This window comes from Pristiophorus japonicus, unplaced genomic scaffold, assembly GCF_044704955.1.
Source record: "Pristiophorus japonicus isolate sPriJap1 unplaced genomic scaffold, sPriJap1.hap1 HAP1_SCAFFOLD_42, whole genome shotgun sequence".
In the NCBI taxonomy this organism is placed as follows: Eukaryota; Metazoa; Chordata; class Chondrichthyes; family Pristiophoridae; genus Pristiophorus; species Pristiophorus japonicus.
The window spans coordinates 636307-652851 of NW_027254090.1; the positions used below are offsets into that span (position 1 = coordinate 636307).

The 16545-nt window shown below is 43.2% G+C and overlaps 1 non-coding gene across 1 annotated transcript; it reads left to right on the plus strand.

Annotated features, from left to right (window-relative positions):
• Positions 1 to 9724: 9724 nt before the first annotated feature.
• On the plus strand, positions 9725 to 9807 carry trnas-cga (transfer RNA serine (anticodon CGA)). Its single transcript has one exon. It is a non-coding gene; the product is annotated as a tRNA-Ser (tRNA).
• Positions 9808 to 16545: the final 6738 nt, after the last annotated feature.

Below are 16545 nucleotides of genomic sequence, written 5' to 3' on the forward strand. Positions count from 1 at the left end.
TGCTCTGGATCTGGAGCCACATTTGGGCCCAGACCAGTAAGGTCTGCAGATTTTCTTCACTCAAGGAGATTATTGAACGAGATGGGTGTGTTGCTTTATTGGTCAACATTATTAATACTTTTAAATTTCTAGATGAATTTCATTGAATTTAAATTGTCCTACTCTCTTGGTGGACTGTGCTTTTCACTCACTGGATTACTAGTCCAGTGCCACAGGCCTCCGGCTGTGTAATGTGCGAGAGAGGCTGAATGACTCAAGCTGTTCCTGTGCAATAGTTTGAGGGATGGAATGTCATCCCCCGCGTCCTCGATAACAGGTTCTAGGGGTTAATTAGTCTCAACCTGTTCCTGTATAACGGGTCGGTTGGTCTGAAATGCCTCGTCCTAATCCGATGCAACGTGTTCGATTAAGGGGAGAGCGGAGTGGCGTTCGGGATGTGGGACCGCGGGGGGGTGGGGGGGGGGAGCTGGTCGGAGGTCGTGGTGCAGATAAATCTAGAATGCTAAATAGAAATGAAAATGGAGCAATGCCGGAAAGTGATTGTTGTAATGTAACCACATTATGTCAAGAAGGGACAGAGTATACAAACTAAAGAGTGCACTAAAAAATAGGATCCTGATAACAAAAAAAGCGATAAGCTAAATCGAGCTATAGTGCAAAAAAATGTTATGATCTCTAATAATGTTAAAAAGACAAATCCAAAAGCATTGTATCTGAATGGATAATGCATCTGTAATAAGGTAGAAGAATTAACAGCGCAAACAGATGTAAACAAATACAATATCGGTGCAATTACAGATATATGGTTGCACGGTGACCAGGGTTGGGAACTGAATATCAAATGATATTCGGTATTTAGAAAGGACAGGTAAAAAGGAAGAGTGGATTGTGTTGCGTTGTTGGTAAAGGATGATATCGGAGCAATAATGTGAAACATATTCGGCTCATAAAGACAAGATGTAGATTCAGTTGGATGGCGCTAAGGAGAATGAAGGACCAGAAAAGATTGGTGTGAGTTGTCCATCGGCCTCCAAACAGTTGTGGTAGTGTAGAGGATAACATTGACAGGAAATTAGAGCTGCATGTAACAAGGGTACTACCATCATCGAAGGTGACTTTAAACTACGTATAATTTAAAGTAATAATAATGTGGCCGATGAATTCCTGGCGTTTGTACCAGTTGTTTTTTTAGCCCAGTATTTTGCGGAGCCTACTAGGGAACAGAATATCCTAGATTGGGTCTTGTGTAATGAGAAGGGGTTAATTAAAAGTCAAGTTGTCTGGGGTCCTTTAGCGAAGAGTGGCAATAACTCGATTAAACTCGTTATGAAGATGGAAAGTGAAGTAGCTCAATCCGAATCTATGGTCCTAAACATAAGCAAAGGAAACTACGAATGCATGGGGAATGAATTGCATGGGGTATGATAGATTGGGAAGAGTCAATAAACGTCATGTTGGTGGATGGGCAAGGACTAACATTTGAGGAAAGAATGTATCAATTGCGGCAGTTATACTTTCCTTTCTGGTGTAATAAAAAGGATGCTGGCCCAACCATGGTGAACAAAATAAATTAAGGATAGTATTAGATTCAAAGAAGAGTTATACAAAGTTGCCAGAAAAAGTACAAGCCTGAGGATGGGGAACAATTTAGAATTCAGCAAAAATGTGCCAAGAGATTGATTGAGAGGCGAGAAATAGAGTGTAAGAATGAACTTGGAAGGAACATAAAAACCGGCTGCAGTAGATTCTACAAGTTCGTAAAAAGGAAAAGATTAGTGAAGACAAATGTAGAACCTTTACAGACAGAAACGGGGAATTTATAATGTGGAACAAGGAAATGGCAGGACATTAAATAAATACTTCGGTTCTGTCTTCAGGGAGGACATAAATAACATCCCAAATATGCTTGTGAACCAAAGGTCTAGTGAGCAAGGGGAATTAACGGACATGATTATTTATCAGAAAATAGTGCTGAGGAAACTAATGGGAATGAAGGCCGATAAATCCCCAGGGCCTGATGATCTGCATCCCAGAGTACTAAAAGAGGTTGCAATGGAAATAGTGCATGCATTGTTTGACAACTTCCAAACATCTTTAGATTATGGAACAGTTCCTGCAGTTTGGACGGAGGCAAATGTAACCCCACTGTTTAAAAATGGAGGGAGAGAGAAAACAAGGAACGACAGACCGGTTAGCCGAACACCAGTTGTAGGGAAAATGCGAGAATCTATAGTAAAGGATATTATAACGGAACACTTAAATAATATCAAAGGGATTAGACAAAGTCAACATGAATTCATGAAAAGAAAATCATGTTTGACAAACCTACTCGAGTTTTTGAGGATGTAACTGATAGAAAATTTAAGGGAGAACCAGTGGATATAGCGTATTTTGATTTTCAGAAGGCCTCTGATAAAGTCCCACGTAAGATGTAGTGTGCAAAATTAAAGCATATATGATTGAGGGTAATGTACTAGCATGGATTGAAAATTGGTTAATGGACAGGAAACAGGATCGATGGGCAGAGGGACCTGGTGTCCTTGTAAAATAGTCTATTGAAAGCATACATGCAGGCGCAGCAAGCACTTAGGAAGGCAGATGGTTTGTTGGCCTTCATTCCAACAGGATGTGAGTAAATGAGTAAAGATGTGTTACTACAGTTCTACAGGGCCTTGGTGAGACCGCACCTGGAGTATTGTGTGCAGTTTTGGTTTCGTTACCCAAGAAAGGATATACTTGCCATAGAGCGAGTCGAGCGAAGGTTCACCAGGTGGATTATTGGGATGGCAGGACTGTCGTATGAGCAGAGATTGGGTGGACTCGGCCTGTATCCTGTAGAGTTTAAAAGAATGAAAGAGGATCTCATTGAAACGTATACCATTCTGAAAGGGTTGAATAGACTGGATGCGGGGAAGATGATTCAACTGATTGGGAAGGTTATAACAAGGGGTCACAGTCTCAGGATACGGGGTAGGACATTTTTGAAGGAGAAGGTGAGATTTTTTTTTCATTCAGAGAGTGCTGCAGCTATGGAATTCCCTTCCACAGAAGGCTGTGAATGCCGAGTCACTGAATATATTTAAGAGGGAGATGGATTTCTCGACAAAAAAGACATCAAGTGATATGGCGGGAAAGCGTGAATATGGTGTTGTGATAGAGGATAAGGAATGATCATATTAAATGGCGGTGCAGACTCGAAGGGCCGAATGGACAACTACTGCTCCCGTTTTCTATGTTTCTATGTTCTCGGATCTAAATGGACTTATACTCTTCTTGTAGAGCAAGCTCAAGGAACTGATCGTCTTCTGCCTCTCCTGAGGCTCAGATTTGAGGCGTTAATGGCCTCCTCCTTTCCCTGTGCAACAGTGCAGTGCGGCTGAATGGCCTCCAGCTAATTCTGTGTAACAGGAAAGTGTGCCTCCTCGTCATCTATGCAGCAGGTACGAGCGGCCGAAGGCGTTCTACTATTCTTGTATAAAAAGCCCAAGGATTTGAATTACTTCCTCTTGTCCTTTGCAACTGGCTCGGGGGGCTAATGCAATTCTGCTGTCCTTCTGTAACAGGTTCGATGGCTTACTCTTGTTCCTGTGCAATAGACTCAGATTCTAAGAGAACTCAATGGAAAAGTGGATAGGATTGGAGCCACCTGTGTCGGAGGAATTGCAGGGAACGCAGTTTCCCTTCTCTGAAGTATTGATTTGCAGCAAAATGCACTGCGCTGCCGAAGAAACACCAGATCATGACCTAAATTCCGACTAAAATCCGACCTATCCAGACTAATGCCACTTTCCAGCTCTTGGTCCATAGCCGTTTAGGTTACTGGAATTGAAGTGCACATTCAAGGACTTTTAAAAGTGGTGAGGACTTCTGCCTCTAAATCACTTTCAGGCGTGGGTTCCAGACTCTCACCACCCCTGGGTGAAAACAGTGTACCTCAAATTCCGAAAAACCTCCTACCAATTACTTTAAATCTATGACGCCTGGTTGTTGGCCACTCTGCTAAGGGAAATAGATCCTTTCTATGCACTCGATCTAGACCACTCATAATTTTATTTACTTCAATACGGACCCCCTTAGCATCCTCTGTTACAAAGAAAACAAACCCAGCCGATGCAATATTTACTCAGAGCTAAATTCACCATCCGCCTAAATCTAACCTGTATGCTCACGAGTGCTGTCTGATCATTCCTGTAGTGCGGTGACCAGAGAAGCATGCAATAATCTAGCTGTGGCCAACGAGAGTTTTACACATTTGAAGCATAACTTCCCCGATCTTATATTCTATGGCTCATCGAATGAAGGCAAGTATTCCGTGTTGCTTCTCAACATAGAAACATCGAAAATAGATTCAGCAGTACGCCATTCGACACTGCGAGCCTGCACCACCACTCAACAAGAGCCTGGCTGATCTTTCCCTCAGTACCGCTTTCCTGTTTCCTCCCTACCTCTTGATCCATTTAGCCATAAGGGCCACAATAACTCCCTGTTGAATATATCCAATGACCTGGCATCAACAACTATTTGCGGCAGGGAATTCCACAGGTTAACAACTCTCTGAGTGAAGAAGTTTCTCCTCATCTTCGTTCTAAATGGCCTACCCCTTATCCTAAGAGTGTGTCCCCTTTACTGGACTTTCCCAACATTTTGAACATTCTTCCCGCATCTAACCTGTCCAGTCCCGTCGGAATCTTACATGTTTCTACGAGATCCCCTCTCATCCTTCTAAACTCCAGTGTATAAAGGCCCAGTTGATCCAGTCTCTTTACATATGTCAGTCTAGCCATCCCTGGAATCAGTCTGGTGAACCTTCGCTGCACTCCCTCAATAGCAAGAACTTCCTTCCTCAGATTAGGAGACCAAAACTGAACACAATATTCCAGGTGAGGTCTCACCAATGCCCTTGACAACTGTAGTAAGACGAACTTGCTTCTATATTCAAATTCCCGAGCTATGAAGGCCAACATACCATTTTCTTTCTTCACAGCCTGCTGTACCTGCATGCCAACTTTCAATGACTGATGAATCATGACACCCAGGTCTCGTTAAACCTCACCTTTTCCTAATCTGCCGCCATGCAGATAATATTCTGCCTGCGTTATTTTGCCATCAAAGTGGATAACCCCACATTTATCAACATTATACTGCATCTGCCATGTATTTGCCCACTCTCCCAACCTTTCCAAGTCAACCTGCAGCCACTTAGCGTCCTCCTCTGCTCACATCGCCAGCTAATTTAGTTTCATCTACAAACCTGGAGATATTACACTCAATTCCTTCATCTGAATCATTAATGTATTCTGTGAAAGCTGGGGTCCCAGCACTGAGCCCTGAGGCACTCCTCTAGTCACTGTCGGCCATTCTGAAAAGGACCCGTTTATCCCGACTCGCTGCTTCCTATCTGCCAACCAGTTCTCGACACTTCGGTTCTGTCTTCACAAAGGAAGATACCGATCATCTTCCGAATGTACTAGGGAAAAGTGGGTCTAGTGAGAATGAGGAACTGAAAGATATCCTTATTAGGTGGGAAATTGTGTTAGGGAAGTTGATGGAATTAAAGGCCGATAAATCCCCGGGTCCTGATAGTCTGCATGTCAGAGTACTTAAGGAAGTGGCCCGTGAAATAGTGGATGCATTGGTGATCATTTTCCAACAATCTATCGATTCCGGATCAGTTCTTATGGACTGGAGGGTAGCTAATATAACGCCACTTTTTAAAAATGGAGGGAGAAATAAAGCGGGTAATTATAGACCGGTTAGCCTGACATCCGTAATGGGGAAAATGTTGGAATCAATCATTAAGGCGCCCATTTGGAAAGCAGTGACAGGATCGGAACGAGTCAGCCTCGATTTATGAAAGGGAAATAGTGCTTGACGAATCGTTTGGAATTTTTTGAGGATGTAACTAGTGGAGTGCACAAGGAGAACGAATGGATGTGGTGTTCTTGGGCTTTCAAAAGGCTTTTGACGAGGTCCCGCACAAGAGATTGTTAAACAAAATCAAAGTGCATGGTATTGGTGGTAATATACTGACGTGGATAGAGAACTGGTTGGCAGACAGGAAGCAGAGAGTCGGGATAAACTGGTCCTTTTCAGAATGGCAGGCAGTGATTAGTGGAGTGCCGCAGGGCTCAGTGCTGGGACCCCAGCTCTTTACAATATACATTAACGATTTGGATAAAGGGATAGAGTGTAATATCTCCAAGTTTGTGGATGACACTAAACTAGGTGGCGGTGTGAGCTGTGCGGAGGACGCTAAGAGGTTGCAGGGTGACGTGGACAGATTAGGTGAGTGGGCAAATACATGTCAGATGCAGTATAATGTGGATAAATGTGAGGTTATCCATTTTGGAGGCAAAAACACGAAGGAAGAATATTATCTGAATGTTGGCAGACTAGAAAAAGGGGAGGTGCAGCGAGACCTGGGTGTCATGGTTCATCAGTCACTGAAAGTGGTTACGCAGGTACAGCACGTGGTGAAGAAGGCAAATGGTATGTTGGCCTTCGTCGCTAGGGGATTTGAATATAGGAGCAGGGAAGTCTTACTGCAGTTGTACAGGGCCTTAATGAGGCCTCACCTGGAATATTGTGTTCAGTTTTGGTCTCCTACTCTGAGGAAGGACGTTCTTGCTATTGAGGGAGTGCAGCGAAGGTTCACCAGTCTGATTCCAGGGATGGCTGGGCTGTCATATGAGGAGAGATTGGATCAATTGGGCATTTATTCACTGGTGTTTAGAAGGATGAGAGGGGATCTCGTAGAAACATATAAGATTCTGAAAGGACTGGACAGGTCAGATGCGGGAAGAATGTTCTCGATATTGGGGATGTTCAGAACCAGGGGAGATAGTCTTAGGATAAGGGGCAGGCCATTTACGACTGAGTTGAGGAGAAACTTCTTCACTCAGAGAGTTGTTGACCTGTGGAATTCCCTGCCGCAGGGAGTTGTTGATGCCAGTTCATTGGATATATTAAAGAGGGAGTTAGATATGGCCCTTACGGTTAAGGGGATCAAGGGGTATGGAGAGACAGCAGGACAGCGGTACTGAAGGAATGGTCAGCCATGATCTGATTGAATGCAGGTGTAGGCTCGAATGGCCGAATGGCCTACTCCTGCACCTATTTTCTTTGTTTCTATGTTTCTATCCACGTAAGTAGATTACCCCCAATACCATGTGCTTTGATTTTGCACACAAATCTCTTGTGTGGGACCTTATCTAAAGCCTTTTGAAAGTCCAAATACACCACATCCATTGGTTCTCCCTTGTCCACTTTGCAAGTTTCATATTCAGAAAATTCTGGAAGATTCGTCAAGCTTTATTTTCCCTTCATAAATCCATGCAGACTTGGACTGACCCTGTCACTGCTTTCCAAATGCGCTGCGATTTCATCTTTAATAATTGATTCCAACATTTTCCCCACGACTGATGTCAGGCTAACCGATCTATAATTACCCATTTTCTCTCTCCCTCCGTTTTTAAAAAGTGGTGTTACATTACCAACCCTCCAGTCCATGGGAACTGATCCAGAGTCGATAGACTGTTGGAAAATGATCACGAATGCATCCACTATTTCTCGGACACTTCCTTCATTACTCTGGAATGCAGACTATCAGGCCCCGGGGATTTATCGGCCTTCAATCCCATCAATTTCCCCAACAGAATTTCCCACCTAATCAGCATATCCTTCAGTTCCTCCTTCGCACTAGACCCTCGGTCCCCTAGTACATCCAGAAGGTTATTTGTCTCTTCCGTCGTGAAGACAGAACCAAAGTATTTGTTCAATTCGTCTGCCTTTCCTTTGTTCCCCATTATAAATTCACCTGAATCCGACTGCAAGGGACCTATGTTTGTCTTCACTAATCTTTTTCTCTTCACATATATATAGAAGCTTTGGCAGTCATTTTTTATGCTTCGGGCACGCTTCGTCTCGTACTCTTTTTTCCCCCTCTAAACGAAACCCTTCGTCCTCCTTGGCTGAATTCTAAATTTCTTCCAGTCCTCAGGTTTCCTGATTTTTCTGGCCAATTTATATAACTCTTCTTTGGATTAATACTATCCTTAATTTCCCTTGTTAGCCACGGTTGAGCCATCTTCCCCGTTGTATTTTTCCTCCAGACAGAGATGTACAATTGTTGAAGTTCATCCATGTGGTCTTTAAATGTTTTCATTGCCTATCCATTGTCAACCTTTTAAGTATCATTTGCGAGTCTATTATAGCCAATTCACGCCTCATACCATCGAAATTACATTTCCTAAAGTTCAGGTCCCTAGTTTCTGAATTAACTGTGTCACTCTCCATCTTCTAAAGAATTCTACCATGTTATGGTCACTCTTCACCAAGGGGCCTCGCACAACAAGATTGCCAATTAGTCCCTTCTCATTACACATCACCTAGTCTACGATGGCCAGCTCTCTCGGTGGTTCCTCGACATATTGGTCTGGAAAACCATCCCTAATATACTCCAGGAAATCGTCCTCCAGTTAGGTTAGCCCAATCAATATATAGATTAAAGTCGCCCATGGTAACTGCTGTACCTTTATTGCACACATCCCTTATTTCTTGTTTGATGCTGTCCCCAACCTCACTACTACTGTTTGGAGGTCTGTACACAATTCGCACGAGCGTTTTCTGCCATTTGGTGTACTGCAGCTCCCCCCATACCGCTTCCAAACCATCCAAGCTAATGTCCCTCCTTATCATTGCATTAATTTCCTCTTTAACCAGCAATGCCACCCCGCCTCCTTTTCCTTTCTGTCTATGCTTCACAAGCATCTTATCTACCTGCTCTGCTACCGTCAAGGATTCTGTGCACATGCACTCCAAGGTCATTTGCACCTCTACACTTATCAGTGGCCGAACATTAAATGTTTATTCGCTTTCACAATAAGCACTCCCCAAATGCTTCATCTATCACTTCTCCGGGTTGAATTCCATTAAACCCCTGACCAGTTCTTAAATATCTTCCTGCAATCTACAGCTTTCTTCCTCATTATCAAGCATACCTGGTTGACCAATCTTTTAGTCACCTGCGCTAATTTGTATTTAGTGGCTCGGTGTCAAATTTGTATCGCATAAAACTCTTGTGAAGTGCCTTGGACGTTTCGTTAATTTCAAGGTGCTAATTATGTATAAGTTGTTGTTGTTTAACATGTGTGTTACATAACGTTATATAGAGATTGCATCACAGAAAGAGACAATTGCACCTAACTGGTGTTGCTAGAGTTAATGCTGCACACTACCCTACTTCACTTAATCCTATCAGCATATTGTTCTATTGCTTTCTCAGTCATGTGCTGAGGTAATCCCTTTAAAATGAATCTGTGCTATTCGCCTCAACTACTGCTCGTGTAGCATCTTCCACATTCTAACCACTCTTTGGTAAATAAGTTGCTCTTGAATTGTCTACTGAGTTTATCAGTGACCTCCCATTCTGAACTCCTGCACAATAGCAAACATTTTCTCTACATCAACTCGATCAAATACCTTCAAAATGTTAAAAATATATCTCACTTGTTTTTCGAGAAAGAAGCTCTCCAGACTTTTCAGTTTTTCGCGAAATGTAAATTATTTCAGTTCTGACCGAAATTTTTCCTTCTTTGCTGTAAGATTCTGTGATTCTACGATTTAATTTTCACATCGTCTGGGAGATACAATAGGGCAAGCATGCAGGCGGTCTCTCTGATAAGTTGCACCAACGATTCGACTATTAAAGCAGCTCTACTGTGTAGCTGCGATGGCCGAGTGGTTAAGGCGTTGGACTCGAAATCCAATGGGGGTTTCCCTGCGCAGGTTCGAACCCTGCTCGCAGCGATTCGGCAAATGCTCTTTTTTTATCGACTCACGTGGATCTCATTGGAATCTGATCACAATTCCCTCCACTGCCCTTCATTACACTGATTGACACGAAGCTGTTGTTCGAACTGGAAATATTAATAGTTTATCGGTATTAATTGTTGGTTTGTTGGACACTACCTCCAAAAATCAGTGAGCAATATACACAGAATGAAAAAGTGCCTTTTAATAAAGATCAGTGTATTGTTTGGGAGGAACTCAACTTTAGTTAATGAGTGCGAACGTAGTTTGGGTTTATAAAGATGAACAAATTTTGCCAAAATGACCACGGCAGCGTTTGACGTTGCAATTTTCTGATGACATCAGTGTTTCCATCAAAGCAGATGCATTATCCATTAAGCGACGTGGCCCCTGCAGTTTGCAGCAGACTAATGGACAGCATCATTCTAATGGGTCAAAGTGTAATAGAAAGGCAAGCATGACATCTCGGTGCCGCAATGCAAGGAGTATTCGGAACCCAGGAGAGGGCTCTGAGCTAGTTCGAGTGGGTGAGAGCTCAGATCACAGGACCCCAAGAAAAAATGCAAAAAGCAGGAGGCAATAGAGTAGACGAGCACTGGGGTAAGTGTAAACGACAAGGTGATAGGGAGTGAAAATATGTATGAATATGAAGTGGCTGCAGGAGGGGTCAAAACTAAAAATCATGGTTTAAAAACTAGTATTAAAACACCCTACCTTACCGCACGCAGCATTCGAAATAAAGTAAATGAGTTGACGGCACAAATCATCATAAATGGGTATGATTTGGTGGCCATTACAGAAACGTTGCAGGTTGGCCAGGACAGGGAATTAAACATACAGCGGTATCTGACAATTCGGAAAGATAGACAAGAAGGGAAAGGAGGTGGGGTAGCTCTGTTAATAAAGGATGATATCAGGGCAGGTGTGAGAGACGATATTGGCTCTAATGAACAAAATGTTGAATCATTGTGGGTGGATATTAGAGATAGTAAGGGGAGAAAGTCACTGGTGGGCGTAGTTTATAGGCCCGCAAATAATAGCTTCATGGTGGGGCGGGCAATAACCAATGGAATAATGGAGGCATGTGAAAAAGGAACTGCAGTAATCATGGGGGATTTTAACCTACATAACGATTGGTCAAATCAAATCGCACTGGGTAGCCTTGAGGAGGAATTCATAGAATGCATACGGGATTGTTTCTTAGAACAGTATGCGACAGAACATGCAAGGGAGCAAGCTATCTTAGATCTGGTCTTGTGTCATGAGACAGGAATAATAAACGATCTCTCAGTAAAAGATCCTCTCAGAATGAGTGATCACAGTATGGTTGAATTTGTAATACAGATTGAGGGTGAGGAAGTAGTGTCTCAACCGAGCGTACTATGCTTAACCAAAGGTGACTATAGTGGGATGATGGCAGAGTTGGCTAAAGTAGACTGGAAACACAGACTAAACGGTGACACAATTGAAGAACAGTGGAGGACTTTTATGGAGCTCTTTCATAGTGCTCAACAATAATATATTCCAGTGAAAAAGAAGGGCGGTAAGAGAAGGGATAACCAGCCATGGATAACCAAGGAAATAAAGGAGAGTATCAAAATAAAAACCAATGCGTATAAGGTGGCCAACGTTAGTGGGAAACTAGCAGATTGGGAACATTTTAAACGACAGCAAAGAATGACGAATAAAGCAATAAAGAAAGGAAAGATTGATTACGAAGGTAAACTTGCACAAAACATAAAAATAGTTAGTAAAACCTTTTACGGATATATAAAACGGAAAAGAGTGACTGAAGTAAATGTTGGTCTATTAGAAGATGAGAAGGGGGATTTAATAATGGGAAATGTGGAAATGGCTGAGACCTCAAACAATTATTTTGCTTCGGTCTTCACAGTGGAATACACAAAAACCATGCCAAAAATTGCTGGTCACGGGAATATGGGAAGGAAGGACCTTAAGATAATAACTATCACTAGAGTGGTAGTGCTGGACAGGCTCATAGGACTCAAGATAGAGAAGTTCCCTGGTCCTGAAGAAATGCATCCCAGGGTATTAAAAGAGATGGCAAACGTTCGAGCAAATGCATTCGTTATAATCTACCAAAATTCTCTGGACTCTGGGGAGGTACCAGCGAATTAAAAAGCAGCAAATGTAACGCCTCTGTTTAAAAAAGGGGGCAGACAAAATGCAGGTAACTATAGGCCGGTTAGTTTAACATCTGTTGTAGGCAAAATGCTTGAAGCTATCATTAAGGATGAAATAGTGGGACATCTAGATAGGAATAGTACAATCAAGCAGATGCAAGATGGATTCAGGAAGGGGAAAGCATGTTTAAATAATTTACTGGAATTCTTAGAGGATATAACGAGCATCGTGGATAGAGGTGTACCGATGGATGTGGTGTATTTAGATTTCCAAAAGGCTTTCGATAAGGTGCCACACAAAAGGTTACTGCAGAAGATAATGGTACGCGGAATCATAGGAAATGGATTAGCATGGTTAGAGATTTGGCTTGCTAACAGAAAGCAGAGCGTCGTGATAAATGGGTCCTTTTCGGGTTGGAAATCGGTCGTTAGTGGTGTGCCACAGGGATCGGTGCTGGGACCACAACTGTTTAAAACATACATAGATGACCTGGAAGAGGGGACAGAGTGTTGTGGAATAAAATTTGCAGATGACACAAAGATTAGTGGGCAAGCGGATTGTGTAGAGGACACAGAGAGGCTGCAAAGAGATTTAGATAGGTTAATCGAATGGGCTAAGGTTTGGCAGATGGAATACAATGTCGGAAAATGTGAGGTCATCCACCTTGGGGAAAAAAAACTTTAAAATGAAGGTTATATGAATGCGGAGAAATTACAAAATGCAGAGGGACCTGGGGGTCCTTGTGCATGAATCCCTAAATGTTAGTTTGCAGGTGCAGCAAGTAATCAGGAAGGCGAATGGAATGTTGGCATTCATTGCGAGAGGGAAGGAGTATAAAACAGGGAGGTCCTGCTGCAACTGTACAGGGTATTGTTGAGGACGCACCTGGAGTACTGCGTGCAGTTTTAATCACCTTTCTTTAGGAAGTATATACTAGCTTTGAAGGGGGTACAGAGACGATTCACTAGGCTGATTCCGGAGATGAGGGGGTTACCTTATTATGATAGATTGCGTCTTTACTCGTTGGAGTTCAGAAGGATGAGGGGTGATCTGAAAGCAACGTTTAAAATAATGAAAGGGATAGACAAGATAGAGACAGAGAGGTTGTTTCCAACTGGTTGGGGAGACTAGAACTAGGGGGCACAGCCTCAAGATACGGGGGAGCCAATTTTAAACCGAGTTGAGAAGGAATTTCCTCTCCCAGAGAGTTGTGAATCTGTGGAATTCTCTGCCCAAGCAAGCAGTTCAGGCTAGCTCATTGAATGTATTCAAATCACAGATAGATACATTTTTAACCAATAACGGAATTAAAGGTTACGGGGAGCGGGCGGGTAAGTGGAGCTGAGTCCACTGCTAGATCAGCCATGATCTTGTTGAGTGGCGGATCAGGCTCGAGGGGCTAGATGGCCTACTCTTGTTCCTAATTCTTATGTACTTATAATGAGCGATTACGCAGTGGAACTGTATTTAGATCAGTTCCATACTTTGCACTAAAAACCAATCAGCGGCAGTGAGCATTTCACTGATTGAAATACGAGAAGTCACAAATCCCCGCAGGATATGGAATTGTTCATTTAATGCTGGAAACACTCGGCAGGGCCACCAGCTCTCGGCAGAACGAATGTTTTGCAGCATTGCTTCAAAGTATTACAGGTTTGGTGTGAGTTTCGTCCCTGAATGTTTAAGCTGCTCTAAAATACTTGCAGCCCAACTGCACCAACTGGGACCAGTACAAACCGGACGGTCTGCACCTGGGCAGGTCCGGAACCAATGTTCTAGGGGGAGTGTTTGCTAGTGCTGTTGGGGAGGAGTTAAACTAATATTGCAGGGGGATGGGAACCTATACAGGGAGACAGAGGGAGACAAAAATGAGGCAAAAGCAAACAACAGAAAGTAGATGAGGAAAAGTGGAGGGCAGAGAAACCCAAGGCAAAGAACAAAAAGGTCCACTGTACAGCAAATTTCTAGAAGGACAAAGGGTGTTAAAAAAGCAAGCCTGAAGGCTTTGTGTCTTAATGCAAGGAGTATCCGCAATAAGGTGGATGAATTAACTGTGCAAATAGATGTTAACAAATATGATGTGATTGGGATTACGGAGACGTGGCTCCAGGATGATCAGGGCTGGGAACTCAACATCCAGGGGTATTCAACATTCAGGAAGGATAGAATAAAAGGAAAAGGAGGTGGGGTAGCATTGCTGGTTAAAGAGGAGATTAATGCAATAGTTAGGAAAGACATTAGCTTGGATGATGTGGAATCTATATGGGTAGAGCTGCAGAACACTAAAGGGCAAAAATCGTTAGTGGGAGTTGTGTACAGATCTCCAAACAGTAGTAGTGATGTTGGGGAGGGCATCAAACAGGAAATTAGGAGTGCATGCAATAAAGGTGCAGCAGTTATAATGGGTGACTTAAATATGCACATAGATTGGGCTAGCCAAACTGGAAGCAATACGGTGTAGGAGGATTTCCTGGAATGCATAAGGGATGGTTTTCTGGACCAATATGTCGAGGAACCAACTAGGGGGGAGGCCATCTTAGACTGGGTGTTGTGTAATGAGAGAGGATTAATTAGCAATCTCATTGTGCGAGGCCCCTTGGGGAAGAGTGACCATAATATGGTGGAATTCTGCATTAGGATGGAGAATGAAACAGTTAATTCAGAGACCATGCTCCAGAACTTAAAGAAGGGTAACTTTGAAGGTATGAGGCATGAATTGGCTAAGATAGATTGGCTAATGATACTTAAGGGGTTGACTGTGGATGGGCAATGGCAGACATTTAGAGACCGCATGGATGATTTACAACAATTGTACATTCCTGCCTGGCGTAAAAATAAAAAAGGGAAGGTGGCTCAACAGTGGCTATCTAGGGAAATCAGGGATAGTATTAAAGCCAAGGAAATGGCATACACATTGGCCAGAAATAGCAGCGAACCTGGGGACTGGGAGAAATTTAGAACTCAGCAGCGGAGGACAAAGGGTTTGATTAGGGCAGGGAAAATGGAGTACGAGAAGAAGCTTGCAGGGAACATTAAGGCGGATTGCAAAAGTTTCTATAGGAGGTAAAGAGGAAAAGGTTAGTAAAGACAAACGTAGGTCCCCTGCAGTCAGAATCAGGGGAAGTCATAACGGGGAACAAAGAAATGGCAGACCAATTGAACAAGTACTTTGGATCAGTATTCACTAAGGAGGACACAAACAACCTTCCGGATATAAAAGTGGTCAGAGGGTCTATTAAGGAGGAGGAACTGAGGGAAATCTTTATTAGTCGGGAATATGTGTTGGAGAAATTGATGGGATTGAAGGCCGATAAATCCCCAGGGCCTGATGGACTGCATCCCAGAGTACTTAAGGAGGTGGCCTTGGAAATAGCGGATGCATTGACAGTCATTTTCCAACATTCCATTGACTCTGGATCAGTTCCTATCGAGTGGAGGGCAGCCAATGTAACCCCACTTTTTAAAAAAGGAGGGAGAGAGAAAGCAGGGAATTATAGACCGGTCAGCCTGACCTCAGTAGTGGGTAAAATGATGGAATCAATTATTAAGGATGTCATAGCAGCGCATTTGGAAAGAGGTGACGTGATAGGTCCAAATCAGCATGGATTTGTGAAAGGGAGATCATGCTTGACAAATCTTCTGGAATTTTTTGAGGATGTTTCCAATAAAGTGGACAAAGGAGTACCAGTTGATGTGGTATATTTGGACTTTCAGAAGGCTTTCGACAAGGTCCCACACAGGAGATTAATGTGCAAAGTTAAAGCACATGGGATTGGGGGTAGTGTGCTGACGTGATTTGAGAACTGGTTGTCAGACAGGAAGCAAAGAGTAGGAGTAAATGGGTACTTTTCGGAATGGCAGGCAGTGACTAGTGGGGTACCGCAGGGTTCTGTGCTGGGGCCCCAGCTGTTTACATTGTACATTAATGATTTAGACGAGGGGATTAAATGTAGTATCTCCAAATTTGCGGATGACTCTAAGTTGGGTGGCAGTGTGAGCTGCGAGGAGGATGCTATGAGGCTACAGAGTGAGTTGGTTAGGTTAGGTGAGTGGGCAAATGCGTGGCAGATGAAGTATAATGTGGATAAATGTGAGGTTATCCACTTTGGTGGTAAAAATAGACAGACAGACTATTATCTGAATGGTGACAGATTAGGAAACGGGAAGGTGCAACGAGACCTGGGTTCATGGTACATCAGTCATTGAAGGTCGGCATGCAGGTACAGCAGGCGGTAAAGAAAGCAAATGGCATGTTGGCCTTCATAGCGAGGGGATTTGAGTACAGGGGCAGGGAGGTGTTGCTACAGTTGTACAGGGCCTTGGTGAGGCCACACCTGGAGTACTGTGTACAGTTTTGTTCTCCTAACTTGAGGAAGGACATTCTTGCTATTGAGGGAGTGCAGCGAAGATTCACCAGACTGATTCCCGGGATGGTGGGACTGACCTATCAAGAAAGACTGGATCAACTAGGCTTGTATTCACTGGAGTTCAGAAGAGTGAGAGGGGACCTCATAGAAACGTTTAAAATTCTGACGGGTTTGGACAGGTTGGATGCAGGAAGAATGTTCCCAATGTTGGGGAAGTCCAGAA